Source organism: Lepeophtheirus salmonis, chromosome 5 (assembly GCF_016086655.4).
Source record: "Lepeophtheirus salmonis chromosome 5, UVic_Lsal_1.4, whole genome shotgun sequence".
Classification (NCBI taxonomy): domain Eukaryota; kingdom Metazoa; phylum Arthropoda; class Copepoda; order Siphonostomatoida; family Caligidae; genus Lepeophtheirus; species Lepeophtheirus salmonis.
Genome location: NC_052135.2, coordinates 39308469 through 39315136, shown reverse-complemented (window position 1 = coordinate 39315136; position 6668 = coordinate 39308469). Strand labels below are relative to the sequence as shown.

The following is a 6668-nucleotide window of genomic DNA, read 5'->3' as shown; positions in this document are numbered from 1 at the left end:
TTAAAACAATTTGCATAAAAAGACATACTAGATTAAGTCAAAAGTTGTGAGCGTTTTTAGCTAGATGTCTTTAGTGAACTATATCTCACGATTAATACATTGAAAAAATAATAATTAAAGTATTGGTTAAAGGTTAAGTACATACTTAACAAAAGTTAATTTAGAGTTTTGTGTGTGATGAAGCCAATTGTGTGTTACAGCGTTTTAAAAGGGAAGTAAAAAAGAGAAAATTCAACGCATTCTTCAGTATCCCTAAGACCGAGGTGAAAAGTCTATATAGTTATATATTTTTATTATGATAGGTAAAAAAAAATGAAAAAAAAAGAAGTGCTGGAACCAATACAGTATTGAATGCAACAGCAAAGCATTGGTTCCAAGAATCTCGTTTTGTTAATATGGAATCCCATCCAAGTAGATGAGGCACCACTCTGGTAGACCAATCACTAAAATGTCGATAAAATAATGAACATCGTCTAGTTGGACCTGCATGTGAGCACTTATTCCATTGCTTAGGAACTGAAGATTAGCCAGAAATCCGTTTGCAGCCATTTGTATAGGACTGGTCTTAAGAAGGAAGTCGATGTATTGGTGCCACACGAATCAACGTAAGAGAGCCTTTTGGATCGAATTGATGATTACGACTCTTTCTTGAAACCTAATAAAATCGATCCATTTTTGAAGCTTATGGTGAATGGCAATGAAAAATGGGTCAGCCGAAAAAGATCGTCTTCAAAGTAAGGTGATGCGGCTCAAATGATTATCAAGCTCGGATTAACACCCAAAAAGGCTATGGTTTGTGTTTGTTGTGATTGGAAAGGAATCATCCACTATGAGCTGCTCCCATCGGACAAAACACTCAATTTGGAGTTATATTTTCAACAACTGACCAAATCAAAGCAGGCAATCGACTAGAAGCGACCAGAATTGGCCAATAAAAAGGGTGTTGTATTCCATCAAGACAACACCAGGCCAACCACATCTTTAACGACGCACCGGAAGCTCCGAGAGCTTGGATAGGAGATTTTATTGCACCCACCGTATAGTCAAGACTTTGTACCAAGCAATTAGAACCTTTTCAAGCATTTGCAAATTTTTCTTGAGGTTACAAAACTGGCCTCAAAAGAGGCTTGTGAAAATGAGCTGCTCAAGTTTTTACCTATGGTGACGAAAACTTATTCAATTCCGGGTTATGAAATCGCTTTGGAAATGGATAAAAGTGATCGTACAAAGCAGTACATATTTGATCTAAATGGGATAATCTAAACTATGACAATTTTATTGTCAAAATAAAGGAAAAAAAAAAAAAAACCGCACAGAAATTTTTACTTCACCTATTATAAACTGGAATTTTTAAACCAAAGTGGGATTTTAATAGCAAGATGACCTATTTAATCATCAAAAAAAAAAAAGAAGAAAAAAAGAAAAAAGAGCTCATGCACCAACCAACCAACCAACCGTTTTTTCTATTTATAACAATCACAACAATAAAATATCCCTATTTACTGTTGTTTATAATATATAATTATTTTTAGATAATTAGATTTAAAAATTGAAAGGGATCCTCAATTTCAATAAAAAATTAAGACGTATAAATCTCATTTATTTATATATTATGGCAAAATTGTTTAAGGCAAAATTTCCAGAGGCTAAATATTTTAAGGGGAAAGAACTGGACAACGTAATAATCATAGATGGACATAATACTATAATGAAAGAGTCTTTTTGTAGTTTTCATTCTTAAGGAGAGAACATATACTATAGATATATACTATATTAACTATAAAGTGTAACCATGAAAGTGCTCATTAATGAAAGGATCGACATCAGAGTAATTCTTGCCTTCAATTTTATTGGTAGATACTGATTGGAGTTTTTGTTTATTTCCTTCATCTCATAACTACTCTCATGGAATTTAATGGAACGTCATATCAGCTACACTGCTCTCTTCTCAAAATTCTTCAAATTGTCAGGAGTACCACCTTAATTTACTGGTGTATTATTTTCATCTATGGTGTTATTTACAAAATTTGAAAATTAGTTTTCCGGAATTGTGCTGAAAGGCCATTTACCGGGAGATGGGAACCCCTAATGTATGTATATACAAGAAGATTTGTTTATTGTTTTGAGGCAACTATAACAAATTATATGGCTTTGGGTATATTCATTGCATATACACAAAATATACCAAATAGACATACAAAAATTCATTTTATAATATTATGTAGTCAGTCCATTGAACATTCTTTGAGAATGAGAGGAGAAACATTTAAAGAAGAAGAGAAAAAGTACCCAGGCCTCCTCATATTTCTTTTTTACTTCTTCCTTCCATTTCTCTACTTAAAATTAATTAATTAACCGTATTAATTTATACATCAAATTAATATATTAAACCACCATGAACATTATACTTAATTGAATTCTGCAATGGGAAGGGTATGTAATATATTATATGGTATACTCGAAGTTTAAAAGGAAACTACAAGAGGTCAGATTTGGATATTAAAAAAAAGACTGTTGTAAACTATTAATAGGACGTTGTTACCTTTAATGTATCTTACAACCTTTCCTTTCCAATAAGAAAGAAACAGGAAAAGGCATAAAATCATTTATCTCTCTTCTTCTTCTCCGCTCTCTCAAATTCGGAAGTCGAAATGTGAGTGTAGACAATGGGCAATGCTGGGACGCAAGTTCTTTGTGAGTAGCCAAATCCCCATTAGGCTGGGCTAGGTCCGTCAGATTTGGGTGTATTTCTCCATTCCAGGCATTAGATTCCATTAAGCCCAATTATTATATTTTTTTGAGAATCATCTTCATTGATTTGACAGCAGCATCTACATTCCCGTTGGATTGGGATAAGTATGGGGATACAAGCTCATGTTTAATGCCTGAATCTTTGTAGAAGTCCCCGAATTCCGGTCGGAATTGGGTACATCCTCCGTTCGAATATGCTTTGGAATCCTCCAATCTTTAAACCCCGTCAACATGATATCAGTGATTTACTTAGTTCAAGTTGTTTATAACGAGCTTATGAGAAGCCACCCTAAATAGCGGTACACGATGACGAGGTATGTTTTCTCGTTGACCTCCATTAAGTCAGAAGACACGAATTTTAAGGACCTCGACGTTGAAGATAGTTGTATTAATTCTATAGACAATGAAGAACTTAGATCTGGTATGAATTACAGCTTGATATCAACTGCTTAATTTCATTTGATATTCCAGGTACTTACTGCCTTATGGACGATTGATTCATTTGGAGAGGCTTGAATGACTTGAGGAAAAGATTCAAGTATAATCCTCAGTATTTGTAGACCGTGCCATGAAACGATTAATTTATTTTACAGATTGGAGTAAGGTTTACCGTGATATCTGTTTCGGAGATTGAATTGTTCGCTGCTGTGATGGAGAGTCTTTTAGTTGACTATATTTCGATGTTGTACTCAAATACCAAGTTGTGAGAAATAAGAGACTCAGTAACTCCTGTATCAGGCTGAGCGTTCATAATAAAAGGTTGGTCTGACCTTGGATAAACTTCAAACTCGAGATATGGAGTCATGTGATCGATGGGTAAAGTTTTCAATCGGATCTTCGAAGTTTTGATTTGCTTAGTCTTGCTCTGCATGATCTATTTAGCATAATCTAAGCATATTTTCTCCAAATGCCTCTTCTTTTTGCATTTCTTATACGTCTCATTTTTAGCATGACATTTAAAAGGTCGATGTGATATATTTGACTCGACTCATCTATAGCTATTCTGTTTAAGTTCCAGTGGTTGATGAGACTTCTTGTTTGTAGTCTTATTTTGTTGTCGTCGTGGTCGATCTTTGTAAGTAGACAGAGCTGAAACATTTGCTTGTTTTTCACCTTTTATTATTTTCCTCCATAGATGAATCCAACACCCAGGCCATGGCTTTCTGTATAAGCTTTTCATGGTTTGACTCACTTAGACGGAGAAACTCTTCATGTAGATTTCTACTATTTGTACCCAGGATCAAACATAGGGTGTACAAATAGTCTTCATCGATACTGCTGCGCTCTGCTTCTTGTCCCTGTAGTCTAAGATGGAAATGCCAGTCCGATAACTTTTCCCCATGCTTTTGATGACATTGAAAAAAGCTATTCCGTCGCGTTAGGGGGGGGGGGAATTGCCTGAAGAAATATTTTGCATATTTAATATAAAGGTACTCTTATGGCCATTATTGGAGTGTCTATTTTTTTATATTTTTTATGATAATATACTTTGTAATTTTAAATCTCGACAACTTTTTAAATATCCCTGTTGCTCCGCTGTACTTATTTGTCCCATCTTATTTGTAGAATAGTAGAACTAGTAACTTGTCAGCCATGATCTGAATTTTGCCATTGTCGAGTCTTTTGTGAGTCTCTCCTACTTCAAATGGTTATTTATTTTTCTGTTTTGACTTCCTGGATGGGAGGGAAGTTACTTTTTTTTGGTTTTATGGAATTTAATGCAGAGTTTTAGGACCGATAGCCTTAATTTCTTAACTGTTTCAGTGACCTCTTCAAGAATAATTTCCTCAGTCTTGGCTTCCTCTTCTTCCCATTCCAACTCAGAGTTGAATCTCGTCTTAATTTCTTATAAGGCATCCTCGACTTTGGACATGATGAATTGAACTTTTTTTCATCATATCCTCGGTTCTTTCCTCCAAAGTCATGGACTCCACTCCTCCCATAAAGTTTCTAAGTGATGTAATTTGACGAGTCATATTCGCCTTAATTCGTGGATGAGTCACTTTATTTGTCGACGGCGCCATGTTGAGTTATCAACTTACGACGTCTCTATTGATACTAATAGATAGATATATATACACAAAGGTACATTCTGATATTATATACATACAGGTTTAATCTTTCTACGTGATGACCCCAGAACTTTAAAAAAAAAAAATAATAATAATGACAGCTTGATACTCGATTTTGTACATTTTATAAAAAACACTTACATCAACACATTTGAACGACTATTACATTACAACCGTGCGTCCAAAATTTTGGTGAGTAACTGTCAACAGATGCTTTATAGATATGACTAGCTTTCATTTACGGGTGCTGCCATTTTCACGTTACACAGAATGTCCCGTAATGAATATCTAAAATTACTTCCTGTATTTCTTTATAAATATATATAGAGAGAGAAAGTGAAGGCCCAAAGCTTTTAGTAAATTTTAATTAAGATTTTATACCCGTTGTTTTTAATTACGAGGATTCATTTTTGCAACCAACAACTGAAAAAAACCAAAAAAATATTTTTGATTCTTTTCCCATGTTTTTGAGAGTAAAAATGTTGGACCAATAACAAAAATAATACACGTGAGCGATCTCTCCACGCCGGTATCAGTGCCAAAGACTTCAAAGAACAAGGGCATCTCTATCCGTACTACCTACAACATCAAGTAGTGCATTATAGCCCAAACTAAAACTTATGCAGCAACCGTGAGGCTGACTTCTGCCCTTTCGTACCTTAATCCCCTGAACTTTGGAGTTTGGTGGGTCTTGTAGAAGAATGTCTGCCTCACACCATCACCCGAATTTGGATTCCCTCCGAATTGCCATCATGAAAGAGTGGTACACCTTGGATACGGCCTTCATCGTCATAAGATGCCCATCTGCTCGCTTGTGTATCGAGGCTTTTGAAGGAGTCCATATGAAACAAAAATGTACCAGAATATACATATTAAAAATTACACTTTGTTACAAATTTTTTTGGGTCCGCAGACCCCACTCTGTATATGTATATAAATAAAGCTCTCCTTTTAACAGCAAAGTCTTATGGCAATAAAAATAAATACAAAAACTTCTTCCCATGATTCATCTAATATAAATATTATATATAATGAACGCTTCTTAGAGTATGATGATTATGCATAAGACGTGTATTAGTAAGTTAAGTGTGTTTGTAGTAATGTAAGTATGTTTGCAAAATTCAAAGATGTATTATTATTATTAATAATGATAACAATAATGTATAAAAAACCCCGTGAAGGATGCATGAAGAAGCCAACAAAAAGAACAACACTATCCAAAAGGCACAACAACACTAATATACATACACTTTAAACAAGCTATTAAACCTTAATGACTCAATTATTGAAATATATACATGAACATAATATGTACATAATGTGATAATTTTGCGCAACTTCTTAATAATAAAAATAGGAGAAGTATTGCTAACAAGAAGGCTCAAGACATTAAAGAAATAATAGACAATGGTCAATGAGAGTGTATATGTTGCGTTATTCTTTGAGTTGTGTGTCCATTCACTTAGCCTTTCATGATTCATTTATTTTGTAATATTATGATATACTTATTAGTGATGGGAGGATTTATCGGAATCGGAAAATCGAGAGTCTTTTTTGAAATCAGCATTTAATTTGCAATTCCAATTCTTATTTATTACAAGTATTGATTTTTTTTTTTCAAAAATTTGAAATTTGATATTTTTTCCAAAAAATTTAATATTTGATATTTTTTCCAAAAAATTGTATTTTTTGCAAACATCTTGGGGGTTTGGAAAGTTTTTTTCCAATAAATTTAATTTTTTGTGAACCAATATAAATATTCGAATTTTTAAAAAATATCAAATTGTCTATTTGATATTCTTTTCAAAAAATTTAAAATTTAAATTTAAAAATTTTTTTTTGTAA

The 6668-nt window shown here is 33.5% G+C and overlaps 1 long non-coding RNA gene across 1 annotated transcript; it reads right to left on the bottom strand.

Moving 5' to 3' along the window:
- Positions 1-1702: 1702 nt before the first annotated feature.
- On the bottom strand, positions 1703-5210 carry LOC139905579 (uncharacterized). The gene is made up of 3 exons (XR_011780453.1): positions 4965-5210; positions 4862-4893; positions 1703-4800 (listed from the first exon to the last, which is right to left on the bottom strand). It is a non-coding gene; the product is annotated as an uncharacterized lncRNA (long non-coding RNA).
- Positions 5211-6668: the final 1458 nt, after the last annotated feature.